The following is a 19,740-nucleotide window of genomic DNA, read 5'->3' on the forward strand; positions in this document are numbered from 1 at the left end:
CTTATAAGGGCGACTTGGTGCGATTTAAGTCCATCCACTCATTTCCCAAAAGCAAGAATATTTTTTCAGGGGAAATGCTTAGGTTGCAAACTCCTCAGTAATATATGTACGTCTCTGCAGGGAAGTTATTCATCAGCTTGTCTCCGTGTTCTGTGTCTTTTATTATTTAGAATCTAGTTGAAGAACAAATTTTCCTTCTGGGGAATCGAAATGATGGAAGCCCATTAGAGATCCAGCTCAGAATAGGTGTTACCACATTGCCTTAGAGAAGCTGAAACTGTACCAAGTTTTGTGGATTGAATTATTAATTGATTGAGTGTTACTGTTATTTTTATTTCTGTTCTACCATTGAAGTCACCCTGCTCTGCTTAATTACTTTGGATTGCTGTAGAGGGGAATAAATTATATTTAAAAGTGTGATGCTGTGAGGATATTTGTTTTGCTTTTTTTTTTTTTGTTTTCCCTGGCATCACAGGTACAGGAGCCTTGTTTTATTTCAAACTAGTTATAAACTGTAGGAAGCACTGTTACAGAAGTCTCGATGCCTCTACTGCTCTAAGCTGACACATCTACAAAAGAGTTGTCTTAGAAAACCAGCAACAGTAAGGTTAAGCTTAATGGTAGAGGTGTGCAGGTCAGTATAGGGACACGCTGAAATCTGTCTCTGAGTGGAGTGCGTGGGGTGTTTTCTCAGCTGAATACACTGAGCTGAACAAACCATTAAAAAAACCCCATCTCATGCAGATAGCCAGGGAATTATTACCTTTGGCAAATCCAACAGGTTCTTAACTTTTTAAAAGTCTTTTCTTCCTGCAAAATTTGTATTTGTGAGGAAAGTTTTTTTTACCTTTCCCCATATAACTCAATGCTCTTGCTCGTGTTCAAAGGTTGCAACGTCCTTGGTGCTGCGGAAAGCTGGATTAATGCTGGCCAGCGGGAGTTGTTACACTCTCTGCAGGAGGTTAGTCTCCTCTCAAAGGCCTAGTCACATCATCTTTTTGTGGTTTTTGGTTTTGGTTTAGGAGACCTGGGTTGTGAGTCATCTATCTCTCACTCTGTTTCCGCATTGCCTTCTGTGTGGGACGTTAGACGATGCCTGTGTCCTCCTGGTGAGCTCCTTCTGATTTTAGCTGCTCTTGATCTATTTTGCTTAGCTGATTTTTTTGTAATCCACTTCTTTTTGCAGTCTTAACAATAAAAAAACAGCTTTACAAATAATAGCCTCCACACCCTCCCCCACCCCCCCAAAAAAAAAATTAACCTTTCCCTTTATCCTTAACACCTTGACCCTCCCCCCTCCTTTCCTCAAGACTCAAGACCTCAAGACCTTTCCCTAACTCCTGCCTTCCCCTTGAGCTCACCCCTTTCCAGATACCCAGTCCCTTGTGTTCTGCGAAACCAACCAGATAATTGTGGCAGGACTCGCTATGCTTTTAGATTTTCTATAGAAACTTTGGGGCAAGCTCCTGAACGGGGGAGACTCATGGGCTGGGGCCTCACTGTGTTCAAAACAACCTTTCTTAGCAAGGATTGCTTTGATGCTCCACATTAATCATCCCATTGTACTGCCGGTCTACACTTGAGATGTATGGCACTGCATTCGTTATGCTAAATGTGGACACAGATTAAAAGACACATAGATTATTATGTAGACGTGTTAGGGTCCTATTGGACTGAGTTGGCTCTCTACATTCAGTGGGATGCCAAGATTCTATCATGTGTGCTCAGAAAGAAACTAAAGAATGTTATCTTACAAAAACTGGTAGCAAAAGTAACTGGCTCAATGTAAGCAAAAAAGAACAAATGGAATTGTCACATAATGTATATAATTGTCAGAAATCTTTGAATCACCTTATAGCTGAAAAAAAAACATAAGGGGTTGTTTCCCAAGGGTTCAATGACCTGTTGAATACTGTTATATATCAAAGGGTAACTATTTGCAATAAAGTATTTCTGTGTATGGACCGGACCACTGAAAAATACAGCCAAACTGTCTATATTGTTGAGTAATTATAAATTATTTCTCTTCTTGTGAAATGTACCAGGCCAAATATTTATTATGGAATTCACATGGATACAACGTACTGTATAAAAGCTTACTTTTCCAAAACACATTTTAGTTTCCATACAACAGAAATTCTTTGTGAAAGACAAAGAACATACTGTAACCCCACCGTGTGAAGGTTCTCTCTATAGAAATCATAATCCTAATCATTTTCTAGACATTCAACAAACATTTTGAACACAAGGCATTAGGTTACAAACGAAGAGTTTTTAACAGAGATAAAACGTTAGGAGCCTGAGCAGAACTCAGAGCTCGGTACTCTATGGAAACTTTAAAATAAAAATTAAGCAAATATGGAGAAAATTATTCTCTATTTTTTGGGGGAAAAAACAGACACAAAATTGAATTTGACAATGAAGTGCAGAAGGTTGTGTTGTGAGTATCTTGTCTCCCCCCAGTGGACATATATGTGTCATATGTCAACTATCACATTTCTTCTACAAATAAAATACATCAAAAAAGGGGTCAAAGACAGATTTATTAGTTATATATCTCTGGTACCAGTAAGGACTTTTTATCAGATTTGAATCCTCTCTAAAAACTGGAACTTGCTTAATGAATTTTTGCCCTAAGGCAGGGATTTTCAATCTTTTCTGGCAAGTAGACAACTTTTCTAGAAAACCCTCTTAATAAAGGCATTCATATAAGCACAAAATCAAATTCAAACCTGGATAAGCCTCAAAAACATTAGAAATGCTTATTATAATGTGATTACTTACAGTATTCAATATTTAAAGTATTGGATTAGACTGGAAGAGAAAACTTTGCCTTGTTCGGGGTTCCCTGAGCTACTGCCTTAAAATTGCTGACGTAAAGTATAAATGTAACAAAGTTTAAGATATTTCGAAAGTTTTATTTATTTAGGCTGAGGAGTTTTACAATAAACTGAACCATGTATTGGATCCTTTAGGACACTGTAAGATATTTTTGTAGATTCTCAATGAATATAAATGTGAAAGATTTTATCCAATGCTGGGAAAAAAAAACATCATTATAACTCAAAAAGTGACGGGTGGGTGGAAATCAGTGGGTTCGTGTTATGGAGGGTACACTCTCAGTAAATTCAACATTGCGTATCTTCTTCCTAAGAAATACATGAGTGGCTGAGTCCCTTTGATGGAGGTGTTCCATTGAACCTGCTGATTATCAGTTAAATAGGGAGCTGATTATAGTGCTGGAGTAAAACATCTGTAAGGTGAAAGAACTGGAGTAAGAGCATCCCTTCCCAGCTGTGATAGATCTGACGAAGAAGCAACATGGTAAGAGTGGATTTTGAAGGGAAGGAGGGGGAATAGATCTGGTCTATACAATAGAAGAAACAAAAAAAATATACTCACTTCGCCAATGGGTCTGATGCTACTATGAAGGGTTAACTGGTTCATGTACAAAGCTGGGGACCACACTTTGAATACTAGTGCTGCTGGCTTCTTTTCTGGATGGAAAATCTGCACAGAACATGGCGCAGACAAGCAAATCTAAAATATCGTTTCTGGACCAGTAACACAACTCTAAGCAGCAAGGTTTTGTTTTTGCAGAATTATCAAGATATTTTCAAAAAAGTCCTTTGTGCCATCCGCTGTTTGTTAGCTGAATGCAGTGAGCCATTTGATTTTAAGCTTACAATGGGTCTACAAAGACCAGTGACCTTAAATGCAAATAGTTAAATGCAAAAACAAGCTGTAAAGTAATGTATTTGCACCCTACTCTCCTTCGAGATCTCATGTTTTTCTTGGCAGTGTTTTTGACTGAAAATTACACTTAGCTAGAAGTTTATTTTGGTGCTTTTCATAGGAAGAAGTGTTCAGGTCCTATTAAATCTTGAGATTACTTTGGCCACTTCTTTTGATGTTTTCTGTCTGATTTACTAGCATTGCAATTTTAGGGATCCTAAATTATTTTGCTTTTGTGAAGAAAACACAGAGTGGGAGCTTGGATTTTATCTCATACATATTTTATCTAATCTTACCTTTATGGAGTCAAAATGTATAAGAATTGGATCTGAGCACATTAAACATTTTTGAAGGTTTAATATAAAGCTGAAATAATTCGAATAAATTAGTCATTGGGCAGTTTTATGATTTTAAGAAGAAGTCACAAAGTATAGGCAAACCAAACACTAAAATTGCAATGAGGAACTACAGTATCTGATCTCTGTACTGTACTGTTAGTTGCTAAATTCTTTGCCTCGAAAAGACTGTCTCACAACAAACCTCATATATTGTTGCAAACCAGAGGTGTGATAACATTATTAAATAGGGAAGTTATCGAATCAAATAAAAACCAGGCTGCTTAGCAAAGATAAAAATATAATTAGTGAGGCCCACAACTTAGACAATTCAAAGATGCCTTATCAATACGTTACACACAAGGTTACTCAACACAAATTAGTTACACTACAAACAATGGTTACACTATGCACAAATGCACAAAATTCGGTGAGGTACCAAGCCCTGCCTTCTTCATATAGTCAATTCAGAATTGTACCCTTATAATCTAAAGATGTCAAAAACTTAATAAGCCAAAAAGAGAAATCCTGCATTCTAATAAAATGTAAAGTGTTTAATAGGCCAGCAGTTGTAGATCCTAACTACAGCTAGATCTCCATCTCTAAACAGAGAGCCAATTTCTCTATCCCAACAAAGTAAAATAGGAGAGACATCTTTAACCCACATTGTCCACAGGGAAGGAAATGAGAATTTCTGAATAAATGAGACTGAAAAGGGTGGTGAAGGCATGGTGGTTAGCATTGCTGCTTCACAGCATTGTCTCGGGTTCAGTCCCAGACTGGGGTGATACCTTAGTGGAGTTGGTATGTTCTTTCCTTTGTTTGTCCTTCCATAGTCCAAAAACATACAGGTTGGTTAGTTGGCTCTGGGGACCCTGGTGTGAGTGTGTGTGTTTGTGTCTGTGACCCTGTCCAGCCTTGTACCCTAAGCTCTGGCTCCCCTGTGACCCTGAATTGGATGAAGCGGTTAGAAAATGGATAGATGGATGAGACAGCAAACTCTCTTACGTATTAAAGCTCAGAGGCCAGTACATTGGAAAACAAGCCAGATTTCAAGTACTGTATAATCGGAAAGAAGCACTCTCTCCAAGCACAAGCTTCTGATGAAGATGAGGGTGATAGATCACGACGACAACTCCCCTTCTTTCTGTCTGTTCTCACCTCTCCTTGTTTACCCTTTCTATGCTGTGGTTCATTTCTATGTTGACTTACTGTAATGATCTCACGAGGGGTGGCCCAGTCACTGTTGAATATTTACGTTTGAACATTTTAATATGGTTGTTATAATGATCTTACAGTGACCTTGTTAAACCTGAGTTAATCATCTGCTCATTCGCATCTTTCAGCGTTTTTACTCACTTAAGGACAGCTACAAAAATAATAATAGCCATTATTTCAAACCATCAGAAAAAGGCAATCAAACTTTGAAGTTACTTCCAGCTGAATCTCAGCTGCAACCCCTGCTCCAGTCAGAAGATTATTTTTCCTTTGCTGATGTGCTATTTCAATTAAGAACATGAAAGTGAAAACAGGCATTGTATTAACAGTTTGCATATAAACAGTAATGTACTGTTGCAAGTAGAATATTTCTTTACAAAAGAACATTTGCACATTACAATTATTTAAGAAATTGTTTTTCTTAACCCGTTTTCCGATAATTTTACACATTGCTAATGTGAATTTTGTATGGGACAAAAGAAAAAGATCCACCCACGTATGATTTGGGAATATTTTGCAATTTGTTTACTGGATATAGAAAATGTGAAGCCAATTCTCAACCGGAGAAACAAGCTGTGAAGTGGGATAGTAAACGATTTTACAGTACATGCCTGTCTTTTTCCATCAACCATCAAAGTTTGGGTTGATGCTGTCAACATTCGCTTTCAAAGTGTTGTCTCTAATGGCTCCACATTTAAGATCGTAGTTCTTCTATTTTGTTATTTCTGGCTAATATCTGAAAAGAGCTTTAAAATGCTTTTTTCTTGCTCTTTTAAAATACATGTACGGTAAATGGTCCCTAAATTTAATCCAATGTTTGCAAAATGTGGAGGTAAGTGAAGAAACAAAATTATCATACCATATACAACTATAATCACTTAATCTAATTAAAAATAATCTGTGGAATTAATTAAATAAGTGTTTATCAGTGATTTCTCGTTTTTACTTACCCCACAACACTGGTAGTAGTTGAGAAATAGTGTGCGTGTTAGCAACAATACAGGCTGCACAGGATCACCTCATTGATCAAATCAGTGTCTGACTGAATGCCTGGCATTTCCTGTTACAGTCTTGGACAAAACAGACTTTAGGCGCTAAGGAGCCTGTAGTGACAGGTGAACTTGAAGCTGATGGGTACTCATATGGTGCCATGTCAGGTAACAGTTCAGATCTCAGCCTCGTTTCAGCTCAGGGAACGCTGGAATGTTCTAATATTGGAGGCAGTCCTACTCTGTAAAAAGTTTTCGCCGCATGAAAAAATCTCTCAGCTTCACATGGCCAGAGTCCAAAGCCCAGCCTTGCATTAGCTACTTTTTTGTTCCTTTGAGGTCATGCATAGCATCCTTTGAGTGCTTAGTAAACCGATGGGAAGAAAATATGAAAACAACTTCTCCTTCAGCATTCTTCATAACTCACATGCAGACCGACTGTATGGTCATACTGTCTTTGATGATGCCTAGGGTAAAGCATTCTACATAACACTTCCCACACTGCTAATAACGTTAAAGACATAGTTTTCTATGACATTTAGAAAATGTTGCAACGAAATGAACATAACATTGGTGGTGCATAACAAAACCTAGTCTGTGTAGGCAATTCTAGAACAAATACTAATATACCTACTGTATATGAAGATGAGAGTGTTATTTGAACTTCTCCATATACTGTAGAAGTAAACTTATTTTGTTAAACATCAGGGACAAACATCTGAATTTATCATATGTTTGCTTTTAACAATTTTGAATATGTTTTTTGAGTTTTTCTTAAGGTAAAACCACACTTTCACTGTGGCCAAAATAAAAAAAAAACACCAGAAAAATTGTTTGTTGCTGTACCACTATGTAGGAATTAGTTTTTTTGCTGTTATGTTTAGAATTGACCCATCTGGGGTATTTATGTAGTTTCCCAATGTCTTATCGATACGTCATATACAAGGTTCCTCAACACAAAAACAGTTACTCTACAAAAAATGATTACACTATGCACAAATATTTTCTCTGAGATTTCTTGGAGATAAAAAGATAAGACTCAGAGGCGTGCCTGTGTTTTTGATTTATTGCATTGTCATTCCATTGAATAGTTTATTAGATGGAAATAAATCATTCTTCTGTCCAATATTTTTTCCCAACTTCAGCTCTTTTGTATCTTTCCTGACCACACTATCGGTATATGATATTTATGAAAAGTGAATCTGAGAAAGAACATCAATCATGGTGAGGTTTGCTATGCCAAGTACAATGTTCAAATATGGTCCAAATTAAAAATCTTAAAACATGTCCGTACACAACAGCAGTTTTGTGTCTGTCGTTTTTTATGAACAATTTCTCTCGTGGAACCAAAAGAAGTATAGTGATAAAATTTCTCCTGTTTTGTGTCATTATAGTAGTCTTGTCTTATGATGTACTACTGTATGTATAGAAGAAGGGATAAACTATTTATTTGCTCATCAAAGTGCTAAATAAACAGTAAGCACTATTTCAAGATGTCAAGGAATCCAATCGCAGAGGAAACAGAAAATGAAGAACCTTATCTCCTTCAACAGGAATGCTCTACAAACGCAGCAATTTCTCTTTATGTGTGGAAGAAGGTTCTGTCATACTGGAACCTGCAAACCTTTAACTCAATATTGCCTCTGTAATATGAAACAGGCTATCACATCGTAGAGTTCAAGGACATACATTCTACAAGAAAGCATTAGGAAAATTCACCTCTTTAAGAAAGTTGTGTTCATACTATCTTATGGTTGAGATTTAGGTAAATTACATTTATTCAAAATAGAACAGGACAGAGAGATATTCAATTTCGGCATTGGTATTGCTAACTCTAAGGCCACACAGCCTTATGGCTGGAAATATAAGTTAAAGGCCACTTTAATGCTATGCTTTGTTGAAAATAATGATAATGGGCATGTTCATGAATTTAATAACCCCTACCATATGGTGCACAGACTTGCTGTCTTAAGGGAAGTAATGTGCTTGTTCTACACAGAAGGTATTGCTTCAACCAAAACACGAACCCTTTCTCTCACCTAGCCAAGTCTAATCAACCCCCTTCCTGTCTGTGATAGACATTTGTTTGTTTTGTCGGCCATCTTTCATAAAAAAAAAGAAAAGATTATTTGCAGCGAGTGATTTCAATCAAATGATTTAGGAAACGATAATACTTCAGACTGCTCTTGTGCTAATAGTGTGGTTTGGGGCTTTTCAAAACTTGCACCTGGAAGTTTCTGTGCCAAAAACATCTTCCTGTCATGTAGTTTCTGTCTTACTGGAAAACATACTTCTCACGTTCCAAGCAAAAAGGGATGAAGTAGAAGTTGTACCTGTTCAGATTATAAGAGAAGGTTTGTGTTCGATTTCTAAGTTAAATGCATACATTATACACTAGGAATCCCTTTAGGGAAACACACATGTTTGGACTGAGAATTGGTTCACATACAGAAAACAGAATACAGATAAAGAAAGAAAACTCAAACCAGAGTGATGCAATTAGTCGAGTACTAGGACTACTGCCATTCTGCATTTCTATCGAATATCTACATTCTGGTAGAGTTAGTAAAATAGTCATGTTTGCAGACAATAATTTAAAAATGAGGATTACTCAACACTTTAGAACATGAAATTTGCAAAGATTTAGGTAAAGTTTAAAACTGGGCAAATACCTGGCAGCTGGCATGTAATATTGGAACAAGTTAAGGTTTATTCCATGCCGAAAAGGAAAAAGACAATGTTTCGGCTGTGGAGCCTTCTTCACACCTGTGTGACTCCACAGCCCAAACATTGTGTCTTATTTCTTTTCAGCATGGAGTTAACCTTAAATTGTTCCTTTTCAGCCTACACCTGCTGACGCAGATACCTACTTGACATTTAATATTGACAGGTACAGAATGTTATGTGCAGATAGTGAATCCATTAACTATAAATATGACTTGGGAAATCTTGTTGATGAAGAGGCTACTTATGAAAAGGAATTATCTGTTTGTGTTGACACCTTATTTGTGTCTTCTGGACAAAGTATGGAAGCAATAAAAATGTTCAAATTTATTATTATAAGTGTAGAATTGGGATGATATGGGTGTTATGTTAAAATTGTACAATACACTAGTGAGCCTTTATGTAGAATACTGTGTATAAATTTGGTTATCACCTTATAAAAAGATGTTGCCGCTCTGTAATCAGTCCACAGGAAGAATAACTATATGAATCAAAGGGCTTAATAGGATGTCCTACATTGAAAGGCAGACAAAAACTAGCCTTATTAGTCTCATACAGAGAACATTTCAAGTGACCAAACATTTGAAATCCTCCCAGGCATTAACAAAAACAATCCAGTGAAGTTCTTCGGGAATAAACAGGGAAACATAGACCAGAGAACACACGTCAAAATTATGTAGAAGTGCAGAGTTGTGGTCGTATGGAACAGGATACCCAGTCATAATAATGTTGAAGCTTAAATCCTTTGCCTCCTCTCTTTTGCAACTGCTCTTTTGAATTTTTTAGATGGTTATGTAGCATAAAATGTGACTGCTATAAGTAGTCTGGAACCTCCAATGTTCCTCCAATGTTTTCATAAACTTTTACCTACAAGCTTATATAGCCTGACTCAACACCTGTAGATTTAAGTTCATAATAATTGTGTGTGATGGTTGTGTAATAAATAAAAATCCATACATTCTTCTTTCATGTCACCACTGCACTGCTCCAACAAGGACAGAAAAGACACAAGTCGAACAGGCGGAAAGAATATTAATCAGGAAAAAGCCAGAAAACCAAATGGATGGATGCCACTGAAAACAATCTTCTGCATTTCTCTGCAGAATGAAAGACAGGGCAAAAAATCACAAAATATATAACATAAGTAAAATCGCATTACTGCTAAAATAAACATCTGTGGAGTTTTCATATTTCTTCAGGCTTTCTGGACGACTGTTGTAGTGTTGTTTGTTTTTATTTGATTTTATCCCCGAGAGGTCAGGTTTCTTTTTTGCCAAGCTTTGGAAATGGAAGGTCATGGGTAGTTCAGCCCTCAGGACAGACAATGTGCTACTGTTGCGCAATCAAAGAAATATAAGTATCAACTAAAACTACCATTCCACTTGCAGGGTGCTGGTAAAAGACATCATCCTCTAACATCCAATAGATCTCAGTCAGCAGAAGTGGTTACAGACCTCCCGAGACTGATGACCTCATTTGTTCTTTTAGCCCAATACGAGAAGAGACAGTGAGCTAGTCCTCAAAAATCTTTTCAAACTACAGTATCAAACAATTAAAAACAGAACCAAATAGGGTCGTTTGGGGATAAACCTAAGATTTCATGTTTGTTGTTAAAAGAAGTAGTAAAGAAATATTACAGGGACAATGATATTTTAACCATGGAAAGTGTTTTTTTTTCTCTATTAGTAGTAATTATTTGCAAACACTGGTCATATTTTAAAGAAAAAACAATATGGCACTGAAATTGTGACATAAATATATTTCTGTGATATTAGCTACAGAACATTAAACCCAAGACACTTGGGAGTCACTCAACATGAGTAGTCTGTTTGATGGGGCATAAGAAAGATGACACATGGATTGAAATTCAACATCTTGAGGGATATTTGAGCTAGCAGAGGTAGATGACATGTGGAGAGTCCCTTTTATTTCTTATTCAAAAGGATTGAATGAAGTGTTATGTCATATTATGATTAACTCCTTTCCTCTTATTCAAATAACTCATCAAAATTCAGCATGGTGCTTTCTTTGGACCATCTGCTCACGTTCTCCATGGGGAAACCTGTTGTGCCAAATGGATACACAGGGAAAATACTCAGTTTCACACCAAGGCTATCTCATGCATTATTTGCCTGTGTTAAGATCACAGCTTAGCCACGTTTTATTACATGTTATTTTACAACCTAATTGGGCTTTCTCTTATTAACCATGTTGAAGGGGTTCATGTTTTAACAGCTGTTAACTAGAATTTGACATCTCAAGGGTGCACTCAACACTTCCAAAATATGAGTTCTTTTTCTCCTTTCATAATGACCCTTGCCAGTTTGTAAATCAGAAAATCAGATCGTATAAAATTTTATTTCGAACCTCAGGCCACCCTTACGTTGGGTGTCTGTGTTACACAAGCATGCCCTGAGCTCATGTGTTTGTCTTGGGCTGCTTTCTATTTAGTGACATATATATAGAGTCGACATGCGATAATGTTTGGATAGCGAATCCCTTAATTGCTGGTTTAATCTCCAAATACTATAACTCATATTTCCCCTTTCTTAAAAATTTTCTTTTTTATGAGTGTTACTTAAGGCACAAAAAATGTACTGGTTCTGAAACCTTAGTCTCACACAAAAAGACAGGATGGGGTTAGATTTCATTGTTATACTTTCACAACAAATGCCAAAGAGTTGACAGGAGGCTACTGGGGTTGTATTAAGTCATACTGAATAGGCAAGTCTTTTTTTTTTCTTTCTGAATGACTCTAATTAGGTGCTGTCATCAAAACCACCATGTACAGGGCATTAGTATGATTTTCTCCTACACTGGTTTAGAAAAAAAGCTATATTTCTAAAACTTCTAGTTAGAACCATTGAAATTTAATGATATCCCGTGGGGATATCTGTATCTGTATCTTGATACTCCCCTGATAAATCCTCATAAATAAAAAAATAAAAGATACACAACATTTTCAGTATAGCATACAAAATTCAGATCTACATATTATAATATTAGTCAATAGAATTCCAAAAAAAAAGGATGTTAGTGGAGTATTTTGAAGGACAAACATGTAAAATACATAACATAAACAGTTTGGAAGTGATGATTGGTCAGGCCACTTCTGGTTTAACAACAGAAAAAAAAGATTCCATTTGAATTTCACAAATGTACCTTATCTGGGGAACCTTGCATCAGAGTCCTCCTCTATCTCTTGCAGTCCTGGACAAAAATCTCTCAGTCTGGTGTCAATGTTGCAATTTCTTCATACTGGCCTTGAGGATCTATGAAGCACTTTCTTGACTATCTTCTTTAGACTGAGCTAGGAGAAAATGTCAGAATTTAGAAGTCCAGATGGCTCAGCAAGTTTGATGGGGCACAATCTTTGCATTGATGCTTATCAGTGTCAAAGTATGCTCATCCTGATACTGTATGTCTTCTGGCTATATTTGACAGCTTTGATGATATTTTTCAAATTCCTTGAAGTGTGCTCCATCAGTTGTCCACATCGAAGCTCTGTAGAGTAAGTAGGTTTCTCTATTGACCATTAGTGTGGTATTGGATCTGCTGATCTTCAAACACCCATTTCTTCAGATGGCTGAAAGTTGTTACTGCAGACTTTTGAGCTTTAGGCATGAATTCTAGTTTTCTGAATGTCCCAGTGACTTGCCTGAAGATCCACTTCTGAGTGAGTATACACTTCAGAATCATCAGCATACTAATGCTAGACAAATGACATCAGGACGGTGTTTTGGACCAGTATCTACTGATGTGAAGTAGTTTACCTTCTTCTATGTATTTTAGCTAAGTCCAACTCGGAATGATAGTGGTCAGCTGCAGCATCATGTTATGGAATATTGAACTGTGCTGGGTTAATGACGCAGTCTTGCATGACTACTGTTGAAAGAGCAAAAAGACTAATACAATCAATGAATGATTACTGGTAATCACTGGTTACATATCATCGTAGAGCAAATGAAGATTGGTGACAAACCACAATCATTATTTTTCAGCTGATAGATTTGATGGCTTTTCAGATCAAAGAATACCAGTATAGAGAGCTTTATATTATTCCCAACATATTTCCTGTAGTTGACTATTTGAGAAATCATGTCAGTTATGCCTATTGATGGTCTAAACCCACACTGAGATGCTTTAAGGTGCAACTAGAAGGAGGCAATTCAAGAGATCTCTACCCTGTGATGGTCAGTAAGGTAATCCTTCTGTAACTTCAACATTCAGAATTAGGTGAACACTGTCACAATCGTGGTATCTGATTAGCACATTATCAGTGCCTTGTTCCTGGAATGTGGGATTTCTTCAATCCAGTCCCCAAGAAACAGGTGTGGAGCCATGATATGAGCTCCACGCTCCCCTGTTTGAAGACCACCAGAGATTCATGCCATTCCAGATGCCCTTTTTGTTTTTCATCTGCTTAATGGCTTTTCTCAAAAGCCTTTACGCTTTGTCACTTTGTCAAGTGTTAGGTGGATTCCACATTTATCTCAGCTCTATTACAGCAATGCAGTCTTGATTGAAGAGGTCTTCAAAATACTCCATTCAATGAGATTGGACAGCTTCTGTCCCTTCGATCAAATCTCCACTCTTAGCTCACAATGGAGGTGCTTGCTGTAAATGGCTTTTGATGGTTCTGAAAAACAAAATACACATAATGGGGACCACTGGGTGAGATGTTGCATTTGCTATGTATTATCTTCCTACCCTCCGTTCTTCAACTCATAGATCTTGCTTTGAAACTCTGCCTTGAAAGTCAGTGGTGTTTCAGTTTTTTTTTATTTGGGGCTCCCAAGCACAAAAGGCCTGATCCTGGACATTGTCATCAAACTAGTGCTGATGCTTCCTGAAAGAGAATCCAAACGTCAGTTGGCAGAAGGTAATGCTGGAATTGTGGCACAACAAACAGTGCTCTTGCTTCGCACTGTTGTTAGTTGCAGTTAAGTTTTGTTTCACTGGTCTTCGAGTCCTTCAATGTTGATCTTCTGCTTCAATCGGAGCTGTTGCTTTGCAGCCAGTTTGATAGAAATAATCGATAAGAGTAAGTGATTGCTTTGAAGTCATTGACAAACACCACAATACAAAGACTAAGGGTCTCTTCTACAGTAAGTCTCTGTTCCATCCAGTGATGTTCAGAGTATGTATTGTCCCATATAACAACAAAGTCTGACAGACATTTCACTAATTATATGTGAATCATTAGTAACAGGTTTCTAAGTATGTAACCCCTTTTTATTTACTAAACCAGGAAAACATTATTATAGTAATTTTATTTTATAGTGCACCTTCCATGTCATGTCATGAGATGTCATGAAATGAGGTGCTTAGAAGAAAAAAAACAACAATTACCTTACTAGTCCCTGTCCTACTCAGAATCTTTGGTTCCATTTTGTTATTTTACAAAATTGTTATTCAAATGTCTGGAGCCAAGTATGACATCTTCTGACACTTTAACTTGGAACCAAATGAGAGAGAAGAGCACCTTAATAAAATGAGCCTTTTAATGTCTTAAGACAATGTGGATTAAAGACGTGTTCCCAACATTAAACTTGAACTTGGTTATAAAGAATTACAACTTTATGGCTAGGAAAAAAGCTGAACCACAGAACACTTACCATCCATCCCTTTATTTTCACCATTTCTTTATCCAATATGCATGATATTGTTGAGCGACAACAGCTGTCCTGATCCTGTACCACCCTGGTGGTATTCAAATGAATTTAGGTAGGGCTATTGGATTTCCACTAACAAACATCACAATCATGATTTGAGCCTGTGACCTCAAGCCTACTTAATGACAAGCAAGAGATAAACCCTTGCTGGATGAGTCACTCAGGAGCGCAGGTCTTCCATTAGTTAAATTTAAGCACATAGAAGAGGGCTGTGCTGCAACTCAGAGTCTTGTTACAGTTGGTAAAGACCCATATTAAGATTGAACAATTGCCAGTTTTTTTCTTCTGTGCCCATATAGTATAAAAAGACGTACTTTATGTTTCGTTTATTAGAGACGTTCTTTCATTTCTTTGCACTCTCCAAGAACACAGTATGTAAAAGCCGTGTGTAAAGCTGCAGTGACAAGAATCTCCTCCGTCTCAGACAGCATCTGTGTTCCATTTATAGCACATAGCCTTGAACCGACCGCGCTCTTGTCAAGTGTGATACTTTCTGTAACTAGGCTCCAGAGAATTCAAGGCAAAGGTCCATTTCACTACAGTCTAGTCTTCATCTTAAGGTGGCAAGATTGAATGTATTCAATATGCATTGTATTTCTTTTTCTTATATATCAGGTGTTATATTTCTCGAAGTTTTATAGCTGTTGTAAATTTTTATAATTGTTGGTGTGAAATTCCAATAATTTATGCTTTTACTGTTTTTTGGGGGGAGCAAAAAGTCAGATAGCATGGGAACCTTCCTTCTGAGGGCTGTCTTGGAAAGAGCTGATAGTCCACAGTTCCTAATTAACCTTCAGCTGAACCCTTTGCTCTGGTCTATGCTTGCTGCTCGAATGCCCTGTATTTTAATCCCGCAGTTTCCAACACTGTACTCTGTGTGTCTCATGATGAATGTGTGCATTTTGCTGCACATATGCACGGTAATATTTAAAATAAAAAATAACAAATCCATCTTGTTCTACAACAACTAAAAAACGGTGTGATGAGAACACCTGGTATCTACGCTCCCCGAATATTTCAACTCTTCAGAGTTGGAAACGTGCGTTAAGCACCATTTTTATTTTGGCAGAAAATAAATGAGGGTTACCAGGTTTTCCACAAATCCTCTCAAATGAAACCAATGGAATCTACCAAGTGCTGAAAACATTAATTTCAACTCCAATGTTAGGCCACAGCCCTGTGGATACAGGAACAGGGTAGAACAGAAACATTTCCCTTATCTTCACCCAAAATCTTACTTTAAAGTCCTGGGGGAGCGGCTGTAACTGGAGAAGAGATAACTGACTGTAACCAGGAGGCTGAAGGGCCATTTGTCACACTGAATGGAGGAGTATTGATAAGTAAAGGTGAACAAAAGGAGAGAAAAAGTCCTGCAGCTCTTATGAAGGCGTTACACACTGTAAGGCTGTTAAGATCTTATGAATGACTGGAGCAGGCTGAGCCACAGCCCTATAATTACTGCAAGCATAAAATTAAACAGTTAAGGCAAAATGTATGTTATATAGCAAGGTAATGTGGAACAGATGAGCGCAGAGTCTTCAAACATGTCTTATAACCTCAGCGAACAGTTAAACTATAGCTCAATTAATAGCGTGGAAGGTTCAAGGGTCTCGATTCATAGAAAACCCACAGAGTGGTCCTATTAACTTATTTTAATGCTAAACACGGGCAGCAATTGCATAAACATACACGGTTAATTTTCAGTGAACCGTGTGTATAATTTGCAGTAAACTTTGATTGACACAAATTCTAGAAAGGCTGTTTCTAAAAGAAAGAAAAAAAAACACAACTTCCTACCCAGTTCCCCCTCGCAGCACATTAATTATCACCGGCAGTAGAGTAATATGAACTAGGGATTATGCAATGGTGAGATTGCCATAATGTTATCGTCTACAACAACAGAAACACTTACAGAGGAAAACGCGTTTAGCAGTTCTGTCTGCCTTGGAATGAAAAGAAAACTGTCCGTTGAAGAAAAAAAAACAAGGATTTCTATCTGTGTGATACGGTTAAAAGCTAGCTTAGGGATCAAATTGCCCCCAAGCTTCCTGGAGTGAGCACAGTTTCTGAACACTGTCCAGGTAAGGATTTAGTAGCTCAGATTTATGATCCCATAGGGACTCCACAGCTGGGGCAGGGATTACTAGAAACTGGGGCAGGAAGGTTTTGGGGAAATAAATCAGGGGAACTCGATCAGATTGCTGGAGAGTGGATGACGAGAACATAGGGGTAATGGGGAGAGAGAGCTCCCCTGGTTTTAGAGACTGAAGAAATAGGTTTGGGGGTGGTGGGGGGTCTGTTCCTTACTTATTTCAAAGGGGAAGCTCTGTTGTCCTTTTGTCCTGAACACAAATGTTATTTACAGTATTTGCATTCGAAACTTGAAAAAAGCTACGCTTTACGATTCACCTTTGAAGCCAAAATCAAGTAATGGAGCAAAAGTCACAGTAAGACAAAGAACGATTTTAGAAGGTTCCCAGGGTAGTGGCCTACACACCTGAGTTTAATTCTAACGTTTCTCAAGGAAGTAAATCATATTTAACTGCAATATATTCTTTATCTCAAGCGTTTCTTAAAGAATCTTTGTTTCATTTTGAGTCCGGCGTTACCAGTAGTCTTTTTTTTTAAACCAAATGACAAAGCCAGTCAATTTGACCTTTCGGATTTCTTGCAGACATAGCCAGCCTGCTGCTGCAAGTCTTGTTGGTAGACCAGTAGGAGGCAGCCTTTCCTCCGAAGAAGAGGATTTCAATTGTAAATTTAATTGTAAAACCGATGCCCGTGTGGTGGCTGTAGAAGGCACTGTCATTAGGATGAGAGGTTAAACCAGGGTTGAGTCTACATGTTCATTAAACGTTTTGGCGTGGAGCCTTCTTCAGGTGTGAGGGCTTCAAAACATCCTCACACCCCCACACCTGAAGAAGGCTCCACGACCGAAACATTGTGTTTTCTTTCTTCTCTTTTCAACATGGAATAAACCTATTTCTTGTTCCTAAAGAGTATATATGTGCCCACGATACGTGTAAACTGCTTTGAGATCAGTTAGAATGAAAGACACTAACGTAACGACTTACTAATTATTTTAATTGAGCAAATCACAATATTCAACTAAAGTTTTACCCCATGCAGGAATGTCCTTCTCTTTGTTCTTCTTTAAAATGTAATTAAACTGTAGATAATTAGAGAAGGTCATACCTAAGGCTCTTTACCTCTGTTTATGAGATTAAAAGTACTAGGAAACTTCCAGACTGTTTTGAAACTGGGTGGCACAGTGTTAAGTAATGCTGCCCTTGCAGAACTGCCCTTGGTTCAATTCTAGACCTACAGTACTACAGTATCTCCTCAATGAGCCCCAGTTACATCTCAGTCAGCATCGAGGGCACAACAGTGGAAACTGACAGCTGCTACAGAGTCCTCAGTCTGCAGAACTTGGCCAATTTTACTTGGTCTCACAACACTGTAGCTAGTCTGAAAAAGGCACCACAGCACTTTCTGCGGTGCCTAAAGAAATGTGGTTTGGGGAAGCAGCAACTCATGAACTTTTACCGCAGCACCATAGAAAGTGTCCTCACTAGTGGTATCACTGCGTGGTACAGCAATACTACATTACATGAGAGAGATGTTCTACAACGGGCTGTGGCAACGGCACAGAGAATTGCAGGATGTGACTTACCATCAATCAATGAGATTCACACCATCCACTGTCGCAAGAAAGCCCAATCCATCATTCAGGATCCCGACTATCCCGGCCACAAACTGTACTCCTCCCTGCGCCCTGGCAAGCGGTACCACACTATTAAAGCCCAGACCACCAGGCTTAAGAACAGCTTCTATCCCACTGCAGTGCGCATCCTCAACAGCTGACTGCAATGCCTCAGAATTCAACGCACCTCTGCACTCTAAACTTTTGACTTGGCTAGTACCAGATATTCACTGTTCTGTTTATTGTCTGCACACACTGTCACTACTTATTATTTCCTGTTCTGTAAAGTACGGTGTTGTCTGTTGTATTGTGCATGTACCGAGAGAATGGTGAGAATAAGAATTCCATCGTACACATACTGGGGAAATTGGCCCTGGTGTGTGAATGTGTTTGTGTCTGTGTGTTTACCCTGTGATGGACTGGCGTCCCATCCAGGGTGTACCCTGCCTTGTGCCTGATGCTTGCAGCGGTAGGCTCCACTCCCCCACGACCCTGAATTGGATGAAGTGGTTAGAAAATGGATGTTTGGAAGCTTTTTTTGGTCTTTCTGTATATTTGACAAAGCATCAATTTATATACAGAGTATTCGGTGTATATATACTCTAACACACATACTGTATATACAGTATGTATAGACTACATTATACATGTACCGTATACTTTAAATGAGAAATCTAAAGAATGTCACAAAGAACTTTGAACAAGAAGTACTCAATATTCTTAGGATAATAATATATTACAACTTTAAGAGTAGAATGTATTAAAATGCTTATAGACTCGCCAAATAAGCTACTAATAACCTAACCAGAACAGTGCTTCTGGAAGCCAGCCCCTTCATGAATTGTGGCACAAATTGGTCCTACCACATCCTGTTTTTAGAGAAACGCCACTGTCAAACTGCTTAAACATGCAAGAACTTATGGACAACACTTGCCCAGAAGTGGGTCCAAAGGTATTTTTTATCAGGTTTTGCCATTTGTTCTTGCGTTAATTTTTACTTTGGAACCCACTTTTTAGAAATGTGAGACACTAAAATGAAAGAACGCTGGAAGTCGCTGGGTGCTCAGATCGATAGTGAGGTCTGATTAAGCCCAAATAGAATCTTCACAAAATAGTCAATTGTGGTAACAATCCTGCTTGCTTTAGGGAAACTGCCTTTATATCCTTACGTGATACTTTGTTTTATGCTTTTGTTCAATAGTACAATATCACACCACATGCAATAAGTGCTTATCCAGTTCTGGGTCATGATGGCCCAGAGCCTGTCCCAACAAGCACTGGACACAAGGTGGGGAAAACCCTGTACATAATACTACAGGGTACAGGACACACACGGACACAAATACACACTTACACCAGGA

This window comes from Atractosteus spatula, chromosome 12, assembly GCF_055471065.1.
Source record: "Atractosteus spatula isolate fAtrSpa1 chromosome 12, fAtrSpa1.hap1, whole genome shotgun sequence".
NCBI classification, from domain to species: Eukaryota; Metazoa; Chordata; class Actinopteri; order Semionotiformes; family Lepisosteidae; genus Atractosteus; species Atractosteus spatula.